The sequence below is a fragment of the Phascolarctos cinereus genome, unplaced genomic scaffold (genome assembly GCF_003287225.1).
Source record: "Phascolarctos cinereus isolate Bilbo 61053 unplaced genomic scaffold, phaCin_HiC Scaffold_4;HRSCAF=312, whole genome shotgun sequence".
NCBI lineage: Eukaryota > Metazoa > Chordata > Mammalia > Diprotodontia > Phascolarctidae > Phascolarctos > Phascolarctos cinereus.
The window spans coordinates 435623504-435638137 of NW_027555847.1; positions in this window are offsets into that span (position 1 = coordinate 435623504).

Here is a 14634-nt window from a genome sequence, read left to right on the forward strand (position 1 = left end):
TAGAAGAAGACAACAAATTTGAGAGATATTCAGGTCCATGATATTTTGGAGCATGAAAATTTAATCAAAAATATGATAACACTCAATAATTTTTTTATATTTATTATTATGCCAATAAGTCCACACTGGAAATTCTAAAAAGTATAAAGAAAAATTAAATCACTAGGAGAAAAAAATGACTAAAATTTTAGTGGAAAAACAATGAAGTGGACATAACATAACCAAATACCAAATTATATCATATTTCAGAAAAAAAAAAGACTTGAAAAATGTAAAGCAGTCTGGGAGAAGCCAGATATAGACCAACACCTCCCATAGTATATTAGGACAAACTTCAAATGTTTACTTCAGCAATAGTGGGCTGGAACAAGCTAATACTGACTGAGAAAGCCAATAACTATGTTTTCAATGTGGGCGCTGACAACTTGGGAATAAGCAAATCTTACAAATTATGGCTTGATTTATTATTTTGTTAATTATCTAAGCTTAAGAGAGTGATGGAGAAAATGTTACTAATGCAGGTTAGACTTAAAAATGTTCAGTACATTTTAGGAGTGCTGGTTGTTAAACATTTACCAGCTCAACATTGGTTTCATGACTTAGACATTAGGGTAACATCATAAACAATTTAGAAGAACAAGGAATACGTTATCTTTCAGATGTCTAAATAGGTGAAGAAGCCATGATCAAACAAGAGACTTTGAAAATCACGGAAGATAAAATGGACAGTTTTGATTATATAAAATTCAAAAGGGTTTGTGCGCACACACACACACACACACACACACACAAAGCCAATGCAGCTAAAATTAGAAGAGAAACGGGTAAGTGGAACAAAAATCTTTGCAACTAGTTTCTCTGATAAAGATCATTTCTAAGCGTTTTTTTTTTTGAGAAATGATTCAAATTTAGAAAAAAATAAATCTTTCCCCATTTGGTAAAAAGTCAAAGGAGGAGAAAATTTTCTGGGGAAGAAATTCAACTTATCAGTAGTGAAATGAAAAAAAGTTCACTGAATCACTAAAATTAAAGAATTTCAAATTAAAACAGTTCTGAGGTCCACTTTCTGACCATTAGTTTGACAAAACTGACATAAAATGAAAATGATACATGCTTGAGGGATATAGGAAAAGAAATACATTCACAGTAGAGCTGTGAAGTGGTCTAACCATTCTGAAAAGCAATTTGGAACTTTGCCCCAAAAGTTATTAAAACTGTTCATACCCTTTGACCCAGCAATATCTCTACCAGGTCTATACACTAAAGAGATCAAAGAAAGAGGAAAAATTAACCATATGTACAAAATATTCATAGCAGCTCTATTTGAGTTGACAAAGAATTGGAAACTGAGGAGCAGGGTGCCCATCAAGTGGGGAATTTCAGAACAACTTATGGTATATGAAAGTAATGGAATGTTATTGCGCTGTAAGAAATGATGAAGACAATTACAAAGAGAAACCCAGTAAAACGTGTACAAATAAATGCAGAGTGAATTGAATGGAAACGGGAGAATAATTTATACAATAACAATATTGTAAGAACAATCAACTTTTTAGGTCTTAGAACTCTGATCAACACAATAACCAACTAAGAGGACTAGAGGACAATCTAGAGGATTCAGTATAAAACAAATTATCCATTTCCTGATACAGAAGGGATAGACTTGGACTACAGATGGAGACAATTTTTTTGACATGACCAGTACAGATATTTTTTTTCTTCCTTTATGATATGTTTTCACATTTTTCTGGATGGGGGAGAGATGAGTGGCAAGACCGAAGGAAGACATACATTTAAAAAATAAAATGAGTTGCAATAGGGTACTCTCTGAAAACTAAGTTCAGGGGTTATGGTTCTTTTCCTTATCACTTACTCCTCCTAATATCTTAATATTCTGCCTCTGTGATTCTCTGAGTCATATGTTGATGGGTCCTCAATACTCTTTCCCTCTAAGCAAGAGGTAGGATTGAGAAGTCTGATCCTTTCTTAAAGAAACTAATCTTTTGAATACTCCAAACCTCTAAGTGAAGTCCCTTAGAATAATCCCTCTTACAGTCTTTCCTACCTCTCTTAGGTCAATCTGCAATGTGACATTTCTGCATCCTAGCAGTACTCAGCTTTTGCTTCTTCCTCTATACTTGCCTCACAATGATCTTTCCTCATGTTGTTCTCAAAATAAGGGGAAAAATAAAAACCCTCCCACTAATATCTTTTTTACATCCTAATCTAGCTCTTTCTGAAATTCTTTGCTCAACCAAACAACCAATCAATAAGCTTTTGTTTAGTATCTGTTATATTGAAGGTACTATGTGGAACCTTAAGTATGCGAAATGAGCAAAATACTACCTGTTTACAAGGAATTCACATTTTACTGGGGAAAAAAAAATTCTATTGCACATTGATAAACAAATACAAAATACATACAAAATCAATTATAAGTACAATAAATACAAAATCAGTTCTAGAGGGAAAGTGCTAGCAACCAAGGATATGAGGAGAGGCCTTGTATAGGAGTTGATAGATGAACTGAGTCTTGAAGGATACTAGGGATTCACTTGGAAGGACATATAGAGGAAGGACATTCTCAATATTGATTTGTAGCCTAGACAAAGACAAAGAGATTGGTGATGGGGTGTTATATATGGGGTACAACAGGGAGGTGAGTTTGAAATGTAAACAGACCAAATCATGTCAAGATCTATGTTAAACATCTCGGTTTTAGACTCAGAGGAGAAATAAAAACAATAAAACATTATAGTAAACCACCTGGCTCCTCAGAAAGGTAAAACACGTGTATACACACACACACACAAAAAAAAAACACACATACACACAATCTTTCCTACATATGTGAAAGAACTAATCTCAGAATTTGGTTGTTATCATTGTTGTTAAATTTGGTGTGCAGTCTTCCCTCTGCAGTGTTTGGGGCAGGGAAGCCAAGGAGTAAGGTTGAGAGAGCATATTCCATTACAAGAAATATTTTGGGGACTGTGTCTAACCCCATCATGTCACTGCCAAACTTTAGTCAGGTGTTGGTCCTCAGGAAGCACATTTAATCATGATAATGTTAATAATAATAGTAGCAATAATTGTCAATTGGTTGAAAACAAACCCCAAACCTGAACAGGTTTTTAGAAATAATTTTATTAAATCATTTGGCAAAGGTAAAAGCTGGAAAAATATGGGACTTTCTCCCAAATCTTCATGAGATATACATTACATAGAGTTCAAATAAGGGCAAAAGGACAAGCATCTGGTTAACCAGCACATAGTAAAGGTTGCTTGAGATACATATCAGCAGGTCAGTATAAACATTTGACAAATTTGGGAAAAACCAAAACCCAATGTAGCATTCCTATAACACTTTAATGTTTGCAAAACATTTTATAAATATCTCATTTTACCATCACAGCAACCTTGGAAGGTAGGTGCCATTGTTATCCCCATTTTACAGATGAGGAAACTAAGACAGAATTGAAGTAGTTGCCTAAAATCACGGTGTTGGGGACTGCATTTGCACTGTAAGTCCAACAACATCCTATACAGTGCTCCACTTGTTGGCATTACTTCGTACCGACTCATTCTCATCTCCCAGGTAAGTAAAGATCTGTCTCTGATGATTTGTTCAGATTATACTGCAACATAGAAGTGAGGGAATCATGCAACTTAGTGTTCCACCTGTCCAGTTTTATTTCCCTTAACTTATTCTCTTTATTTCTGAATATGGACCAATACTCAATTTTCTATCCTTTACTTCTAACCTTCTAAAGCCTGAAACAATAATGAGTTTGGAATTATCTATAGGATACAGTTGGAAAAAGGAAAGAGCAGTATCTCAAAAGGAACTTGGGCAAAGTACATGGCTATGATCAGTAATTCAAGGACACAAAGATCTTTCCATTTCCTCTTATTTCCACCTTAGATCCTCTATTTACTGTATCTGACAAATTTTAATTTATTTATAGTGATAAGGTAAGTCTATTTATCTTTTCATTCAAAGTGCTTCATAACCTGACCTCCTCTTACTTTACAAATTGTTTGTATTTTACAACCTCTCTTTCTGAATGTTCTGTGATCCTGTGACACTGTTCTTTTTGCTGTTCTTACAGAAAACATTCCATCTCCTGACCCTAGACATTTTCCTTGGATGTTGTCCATGCCTGGAAATCTCTTCCTTTTCCTCCTTGCCTCTTGGTTACCCTGGATACCTTCAAGTCCAGTTAAAATCCTTCCTTCTACACGAAGCCTTTCCTGACCCTTCTTAATTCTAATACCTTCCCGTTGTTGATTACCTTCATTTTTTTTCCTGTATAGTTTATTTGTACGTAATTATTCATATGTTGTCTTCCACATTGACTATGAGCTCCTTGAGACCAGACACCATGTTTTGTCCTTCTTTTTATCTCCAGTATTAGCACAGTGCTTGGCACATAGTAGGCACTTTACAAATGTTTATTACCTTATTGGTCAGACAAAGCACATTACTATATGTAAATAAAATGAAGAGTGTGTGATGGGGGTGGGGAGGGAGATTAAGTAGTTTTTATTATCACCAGACCTAGTGGCTACCTAGTGGCCTTCTTATTTCATTTCCTACCCAATTCACTTAGGATCCAAAAATCTGTGACACATTCTGAGGTGGAAAATGCCTAGGATCAGTTTTATTTTCTGGGTCATTGAGATCTAAGGGGAAAAGTCAGGCAGAAGCATTCACAGCAATCCTTATGTATCAGTTTGGAACATGATTGTGAACAAATAAAACATAACACTAACAGAATCTTAATGTTAGGCTGAGGTAAAACAGGATTTTTTTCTAAAAATAGATAAGACTATTTTTGCATTTTTAGCCTCTCCCCTTGGGTAGAAGCAGGAGGCAGGAATTTCAGAGGCGGGTGTGCAAAAACATTCACCTTGAGATAGAAAATCAAAGCCACTCCATTCTCCTGCCCCTGTGCCATTTAAATTATGATCAGCTGTGACGATAATTATATCTATCTCCCATCCTAAGGTCCTACATCTGCTAAGCTATTCTTTGGTCTGAGTTAGATTGCTAGGTCATCTGGGGTAACAAAATGCACTCCCGGTCCACAGGAGTCTCAATTGGGCACTTAACTTTGAACTGTGAGCTTCTGTATGGCAGTGTCCTGTGCCTTCAGAAAGCTTTGAAAATGACCTTTGTAACTCAATAATTTGTCTTTTGTTACCCATATGGAAACACAGAGCACAAAGGACAATACATTAAAGATGACATTAAAATCTCAAGTAGCTGAAGACACTGAAGTGGTCTTTGACTAAAATTAATTTGACTTGTCTCTGGCTGTGAATGCCTGCCATATGTTGTGTCGTACATGCTGAAAGTAGCAGGATGGCCATTCAACCTTTAGATTTGAGATTTGAAAACACTCATGGAGTATTTTGCTTTTATTTGACTTTGTGAAAATGAAGTCAGATTTGGAATCCTGTTCTCCCTTGTGTTTTCAGGACACACAAAGGAGACCAAAAACAAAACTACAAAATAAAACTTAACAGCATCTTTTGATATTTTGTCTTCATGGTTTTAGCATACACAAATGCCTCTGAAAATCCATGAGTTCTCATACAAGTAATAATTTCAGTCATCACTTTCTATCAGTACGTTGAAAACTAAATTATCTGGCGTATCAGTTCATCTTAGTCCCACTTCCCCCATGACCTCCCCTACCCCATACCCCAGCCTCACACCCTGAAATACAAACATATACTGTGGAAAAGGCACTAATGAACAGTGGACTGGGAGAAAAGCATGTCTGTCCAAAGGGCAGAAAAGCGAGTGTAGGCAGGTGGAGGGGGGAATCCCAGTGAGAATCAGACCCTAGAAATTTTTACATACGCATAGACAGAATATTTTAATTTTCAATTAAATTAGTACATTTGCAATTCAGTTTATATATACACATTCATAAATATGCACATGTATGTATACAGATGTATGTATCCATATATCATCTAACTTCCTGAAGGTATAAAGATGAAAAATAATAATATCTTGCCCCTCAAGGACCTTTAAATTATTGGAGATAGTGAGGCAAAACTTACACAAATAATTATGAAAGTAATTAGACAATAAAAAGAGGCACATAGAAAATTCTATGGGAAATTTATGGAGGCAAATATTCGTCAACTATGGAGATCAGAAAAGGCTTATTGGACTAATCAGGAGGCAACATGTCAAAATGGAAAGACTGTTCTATTTAAAGTCAGAGGACAGGTATTCAAATCATGTTTCTTCTACTTGCTACCTTCACGACCCTTGACAAGAAAATTAATGTCATGCAATGGATAGAGTTCCAGCCTTGGGTCAGGAGACTTGAGTTCAAATCTGACCTCAAACATTGGACACTTACTACCTGTGTGCCCAGGTGTGACCCTGGGCAAGTCACTTAACCCTGACTGCCTTGCCAAAAAAAAAAAAGGCAAAATTAAAAAAATATATATCTTCTCAACTGTAAAATGAGGAGGTCAAATTAGGCGACCTGGAAATTCCTTTCTGTCATCAAATCTATTAATATTGCAAGAAAAATACATCTTGATTTCAGCTTCGTACTTGGCAAATTGGAACAAGATGGAGAAATGTGGGCTAGATAATAAGTACATTAAGGTACATTAGTTTGGTACATTAAGAGATAGTTGAATGATTAGATCAAAAGCATATCTTGGATAAGAGAAAAGTAAGATGGTATACAGGATAATATATTTACTGAGGGAAGTGGTCTCAAATGCCCTCTAATTTGACTCTCTCTATGGTAGAATCAATATTTTTGCCTTTCCTCTACTCACATAGGACTAGTTTTTCTTTAAAAGGTATTTAGAATTTCAAAGCTCCATGAACTAAATACTCAAACTGTTGTCAACACTTTTTTATCCCCTGAGTATAAAACAGTCCCAAAGAGCTGGTGGGGGTGGGGAGAGAGAGGATGCACTGATTGTTGGCTAGTACATGCTGATGAGTAGCTCAGGAAAGGAATAAAGGAAGGAAGGAAGGAAAGAATCATTTATTAAGCACCTACTATTTTTCAGCCATTGTTCTACGTGCTTAACAAATAATATCTCATGAGATAATTGTGATTGGTATAATTGTGATCCTCACAAGAGCCTTGAATTGTACATACTACTGTTATTCTCATTTTACAGTTGAGTAAACTGAGGTACACAGAAATTCCATGAATTTGTCAAGAGTCACAGAGCTAGTAAGTTTCCGAGGTTATGTATGAACTCAGATCTTCCTGACTTTAGACAGACCAGCACTCTATTCATTTCACCATCTAGCTGGGAAATTGGTAAGGAAACTTTCCTCAGCTGAAGCAATTCTAGGTATTCTCATTGTCTCCTTGTTGGGTTTCCTTCTCCTGGTAGTACTATCTAAATCTTTGTGTTAACCATTGAATGACTAATAAAAAGAGAGATAAATAAAGGCCTCATGTATTAAGTTGCACCTGAGCTATACACCCAAGGAAGTTATTCTATGAGACAGGTTTGTACTGGGGGAATGGAGATTTACTTTTGCAAAAGCATGGAGGCAAGAGACAATGTAGCACATGAGGAACAGCCAGTGGACTAATTTTGAATGAAAAGTAAGTGGAGAAAAAGGATATGAAATAACCCTGAAAAGGTTGGCTGGTACCAGAATGTGAAGGCACTTAAATTCTCAGCTTAGGCACTTTTTGTGTGTGGGGGTGTTTTTTTTGTTTGTTTGTTTTGTTTTTCCTGCGGGCAACAAGGAACCACTGGAGTTTGTTAGATTGTATTGTAATGGGGGAAGCAAAATGGTTGGACAGGTTTTAGGAATATCAACTTAGTGAGATCTATTAGAGAAGAAATAAACTTGAAGCATGGAGACAATTTAGGAGGCTCTTGCATTTTGTTTATAATAGTGGTGGACTGCTTAGAGTTTGGCCAGACCTCAAAAATTCCAAGGTCATCTGCTGCATCCCAAGCTACCTCCAGTTGTCTTGACTTTGGTTCTGCCAGTGGACTTCAGTGACTCTGGAAGAGAGAGCTAAGTTGATGGCTTTGCACTACTCTGCTCCACTTAAATCCAATTCAAGCACAAAAGTCAAGACATCACCCATCATCTACTATGTTACCCTAACATTATGATGTCTTTGTCCTTTTCAAAAATGAAGGGCAAACAACAATGGAGGTGATGAGGATGTGTGCTAGAATAGAGCTTGTGTGTGGAAAGAGGACATCACACATAGTATGAGAAATGTCATAGAGGAAGACACAAAAAAAAATTTAACTGATTACACACTGGTGTGTTGGGGGGGGAGTAGGAGAGAGAGAGAGAGACAGAGAGAGACAGAGAACCCATGGATAAGCCCAAGGTAGTGAACCCAGGAGTATATATGGTCCTAAATAGAAATAGAGAAGTTTGAGGGAGGAATGGGTATAGGAAGAAATATAATGAGAATCCTTTTGGAAACGAACAAGATAATGATACAAATAATGGCCAGCATTAATATAATGTTTACTACCCGCCAGGTATTATGCTAAGTGCATCACAAATATTAGCTCATTTCATCCTTAAAACAACCTCGTGAGGTAGGTGCTATCATTATTTCCTCTTTACAGTTTAGTAAAATGTGACTTGCCCAGGGATATATAGCTATTAAGTTTCTGAGGCCAGATTTGAACTCAATCCTTTCTGACTCTAGGCCCAACACTTTACCCACTGTGCCACTTAGGTGACATAATGTACTTAAGACATTAAGGTGGAGATATCAAAAAGTAAGTTGTAGCGACTGTTTAGGCCTAGTTATATAGATTTGGAAGTAACTGGCATAAAGATAAGTATCAAACACAGGAGAAATGATGAGATAAATAAGGAAGAACATGTAGAGATGGAAGAAAAGAGAGATCAGGACAGACCCCAGAAGGACCCCCATATTTATTCAATACAGAAAAAAGAAGATAATCCAGCAAAGTAGAATGAAAAAAAAGATGTAAAATTGGTAGAAAAAGCAAAAGAGAATTGTTTCATAGTAACCAAGGGATGAAAGTGTCTCTGAAGAGAATGAAGTGAACAATGCAAAACTTGCAAAGAGGACATTAAATGAAAATTGAGAAAAGGCTATTTTATCTAGTGGTTAGGAGATTTTTGGTAACCTTGAAGAGAATAGCTTCAGGAAAGTGTTGAGATTTGGAGGAAGGTGGCATGGAATTGAGAAGTGAGTAGAAAGTGAAGAAATCAAGCAGATGAGTATCAATGAACCTTCCTAGGGCTTTGACTTTAAAAAGGAAAAGAGATTTGGGATGACAGATTAAGGTGATGATAAAGTCAAGTGAAAGATTTTTCAAGATATGTTAGACCGGCACGTTTTTTTAAGTAGTAGAGAAGGAGTCAGTAGGTAAGAAGAGATTTAAGATGAGAAAGAAATATATTAAATGAAGGGGATAGCTCTAGGAGGAGATAAGAGTGATAGAATCAAGAGCAAAAGTGTAGAGACAGTCCTTGGAAAGATAAAGTCACCTTTTATTCAGAGATTAGAGTTATGGAAGAGAGATTGAAGAACAACAAACAAGTGTTTGGGGACATGGAGAAAAGGAAAAGAGCACTAGTTCCATGGAGGATTTATATTTCCTTGTAAAAGTATGAACCAAAATACTCTACCATCAGCAGAGAAGAAGAAATGATATCAAATGTTTGAGGAAAGAAGAGGAGATTTAGAATAACCAATGTAGAATGTGTGATATAGGCAGATTGACATTACCCAAAATATGACTCGTGATAAAATGATATAGGGTCAAAGATGCAAAGGTATCTGACAATGTGTGGTCAAACATAGGTTCAATACTATGAAAGGAAGGAACTAAAGGCAGAAGAGGGGTTATTGATTGAGAGAATTAAGAAGGTGAGATTATCTGGGTGTTACACTGGGGACAGAGAATAAGTGTCAGAGGAATGAGAAAAAAAGAAAGTCAGGTGGATGTGGCCTGAATTCTGATTTCAGCACTCTGAAACACAAAGTGAACTATATCCCAATCAACAGTATATTTCCACCCTGTCTGTAGCTCAGGCACAGTACAGTAGAGAAGAAATGAGTTAAGGATGGAGATATATTAGGAGGCAAGGATGTCTGAGGGAACACTGAAGTCCCCAAGCATAATGAGAGCAGGAGTTGATGAGGAGAAGACAACTGTGGCCATGGCATTGAATTTTTAGAAAAAAGAGGAAGAATGATTTGAAGGCAGATATAATCTTGGGAGGAGGTGGACTGGGTGATATAGATAGAGTGAATCTCAAAGGAAGAAATAGTACTGAGTAATATGGGAAAAGTAACAGTGGAAGCAGGAATGAAGAACAAGAATAATTGCTACTTATTGTTTCAGTGCACTAAGGCATGGCAAAGACAGATCAAGTGACAGTATAGGGGAGCAGATAAACATTGTCTTCTGGGCAGAACCAGGTTTTTGTTAGCTTAAAACAGATGGAAAGTGTATGAAGTGAAGAGATCTGGGATAAAGGAGATGTTATTGACAATTGAATGAGAGTTCCAGAAGACATAACTGAGGAGTAAGGCAGAGGACAATATGATTCATAGAGGGCCAGAGCTGAGGCAAATAAGGAAAAAGTATGGGAAGCAAAAGAAAGAGGGAAGAGAATTTTCACCTCAGAATCATATTGATAAGCATTACGGAAGTATGAAGGTGGGGTGACAAGTTAGTAGTCACCAGTCACTAATTAAGTACGTAATTAGGGCAGGACCTTACTGCCTCTGACTCATAGAAGCCAATAATCTCTTATGATTATGAAAGTCTGAGAGGGAGTTGAGGGAGAAGAAAGAGGGAAAGAGGAAGGTGAAGGTAGTAATTAGGCCTGTGGGAGCTAGACTGAGCTCATGCTGTATATTTAATAAGAATGTCAGCTCAAATGGCAGAGGACAAATCACAACTCAGAAGAGAACCTTGCTTATGGAACAAGCACCCGTCTTCTAATTTCTGAATGTTCATGGCAGCTCTAACCTCTATTCTCTTGGTTGAGGTGATAATACGAGACACTTGCAAATCATTGAACAGTTAACAAAATGAGATTTCCTTTGCCTTAATATAACGAGGATAAACAACAAGGATACAATGGCCCTTAGCTTCTCTGGCTACAGCACCCCCTGTGTCCATATGAAAATGTAGCGGGACAGCTGGGAAGAAGATGGTGAAGGACTTAATTACTACAGTCATCTGAGGCACCTACCAAGTCTGATAGGCTTAGATTTCATATGACTGGGGCATTTTATGCCTTTTGATGACCAGGACCAGGTCCTGGAACAGCTTTGTCCTCTTCTGAAAGAAGCTAATCCCTGTTAGAGTTGGAGCTTGAGCCTATCCAATGGTAGAAGCATAGGCCTATCATTTCCAAGTGGCAGCTTTATCTGCTTTTGGAAAAGCTAATTCCTAAAGATGAGGGAAGGAGGAGAGCCCTTGGTGCACTGTGCGTTTGCTGGTAAATGTCAGTCCTATCACGTTCTAGGCACACTGTTTAGAGCCTTCTCTCCACTCCCCAATTTTTATGTTCTGAAATTCTAGACTGCTGATGACTTAAAGAATAGTTGCTTCATCTGGCATCTGTGGTGGTAGATATATGTGTATATATACAATATACACACATACCTATGTATGTGTGTGTGTATATATACATATATATAAACATATTTATATATGTGTGTGTATATATTATACATATATCATGTATGCATATATATATCATGTATATTATATGTATAGATGTAAAAATACATGCATATACAATACCTCTTTGTCCAGGTAGATGAAAACTGATCCTATGGAAACATTATGTACACACCAATAGATGTGTGTATAACATTATAAATGTGTGTGTACACAGATGTGCACATATATTCATGAATGTATTGAAATACACATGTGTGTATATTTATATTATGTGTATGGTATAACATATATAATATATCCACACACATATGTACCCATATTTATACATATTTATGTGTGTACATATTTTAGTGTATATTTATGTACTATTTCAACATAATTGCTTTCCTTTGTAATTATGTATTTTATACCATGCATTTTATATATTCCATGCATCTAAAATTGTTATTCTGAAATGTCTGAAATGTCTATGTATCTCTCCAGACTGTCAAGGGATAAATGAAACAAAAAAGATTAGGAACCTCCGACTTTGATTTCTCTTTAGATAAAATCCGCTACAGTGGCAATCCTAAAGGCTAAAAGTCTCTGAGGGATTCCAGGTTTCTTCCATGTTATTCTTTTACTTGGAAGGTATATTTTACAATATACTTGGTTGAATGGTACAGGGATGTTTAGTCTTAGTGTCTTTCATTTTTAAAGATCCTACACTTCACCATATCATTTCCTCAAGTCATTACCTGTATCTTGCCTCCCTTTCACCACCAAACTCTGGGGAAAACAAACAAAAAACTTTCTGTATGCATTACCCCTTCTCCCACATCACTTAATAGCTACTGAACATTTTAATTTCGATTTCCCAAAATAGAACTCCTTGGCTTTTCCTCAAAAACCTGCCTTCTTCTGGCCTTTCTTGTTTCTGTCGAGTGCATCACCATTTTTTCAATAGCCCCAGTTTGTGACCTTACAGCTACATTCATCTCCTCATTCACCTTCATTCATTATATACAAAGACTTGTCAAATCTGGCTAATTCTTCCCCTACAATGTCTGTTTTATCATCCTCTCCTTTCATTCTTTCTTAATTAATTATTTTTTAGTTTTAACATTCACTTTCAAAAGATTTTGAGTTTTAAATTTCCCCCCACTTTCCCCTCTCTCTCCCCAAGACAGCATGCAATCTGATATAGGCTATATATCTACAATCATATTAAACATATTTCCACATTAGTCATGCTGTGAAAGAAGAATCAAAAAAAAAAAAGGGAAAAACCACAAGGAAGATAAAAAAGCAAACAGAAAAAGAAAATAGTATGCTTTGATCTGCATTCAAACTCCATTGTTCATTCTCTAGATCAAAGGGTATGTACAGTTTTATAGCCCGTTAGGCATAGTTCCAAATTGCTCTCCAGAATGGTTGGATCTGTTCACAACTCTACCAACAATGAACTAGCATTCCAGTTTTCCCACATTTTCACCAACATTTATCATTTTCCTGTTTTGTTGCATTTGCCAATCTGATAGGTATGATGGGCTACCTCAGATTTGTTTTAATTTGCATTTCTCTAATCAATAGTGATTTAGAGCACTTTTTTCATATACTGTAGATAACTTAAATTTCTTCATCTGAAAAGTGCCTGTTCATATCCTTTGACCATTTATCTATTGGGGAATGACTTATATACTTATCAGTTTGACTCAGTTCTCTACATATTTTAGAGATGAGGTCTTTATCAGAGACACTGGTTATAAAAAAAATATTTCCCGGCTTTCAGCTTCCCTTCTAAGCTTGGTTGCATTGGCCTTGTCTGTGCAAAATAAACAAATACATAAATAAATAATTTGATTTAATGTGATAGAAATTATCCATTTGTATTTCATAATAGTCTCTATCTCTTGTATGGTCATAAATCCTTCCTTTCTCTATAGATCTGACAGGTAAACTATTCCTTGCTCTCCTAATTTGCTTATAGTTTCACCCTTTGTGTCTAAATCATGTACTCATTTAGACATTATCTTGGTATATGGTTTAAGATGTTGGTCTGTGCCTAATTTCTGTGTTTTCTTCTTTCTACATATAAAATCTAAATTCAGGACTTCATTTCTTTTCACCTATATTAATGTGATAATGTTCTAATTGTTCTCCCTGCCTAAAGATTTTACCTGTTCCAATCTATCCTCCATTTATAGCTACTGAAGTGATAATTCTTAAATGAAGGTTTAACTAGGCCACCTACCTATTCATTAAGCTCCAAAGGCTCCATATTACATTTAGGATTCCTATTACTTTCATTGTTTGGTATGTAAAGGCCTTCACAGCCCAGCTCTAACCTCCCTCTCCAGCCTTATTTTATTCTCCATCACTCATTCTACAGTTTTAGCAAACTGTCCTGCTATTCCTCACAAAAGACCTTCCATATTCCATCTTCCAACCCTTTGCTCAGGTTGTTTCCTTTATGTTGAATGAATTGCCTCCTCACCTTTTACATTCCTCCTCTCCCACAAATATCTGTTTGGATGACAATTTTTAAATGACAGCTTTTTTGATCACACGAGCTGTAAATCCCTAGTCACTGAACTTACCTTGTACTCAATTTGCTAGTATTTATATGAATAAACATTATTTACCCAGACAGAATTAAAGCTCCAAGAAGGTAGATCTTGTTTCCAGGAATAGAGTAAATGTTTAATAAACTATTATTGTGTATTAGTTGAAAGAGGCAAGGACACTTTGACCTTCTTAAAATATTTGAAGAGCTGTAATAGAGAGTAATGATTAGATGTATTCTACTTGCCTCATCAGCAGCTAAGTGATACAATGGATAGAGTTTCCCAGCCTACATCCCAGAAGACCCATCTTCCTGAATTAAAATCTAGCTTCAGACACTTACTAGCAGTGTAATTTTGGGCAAGTCACTAAACATTCTGCTTCAGCTTCCTCATCTGTAAAATGATCTGGAGAAGGAAATAG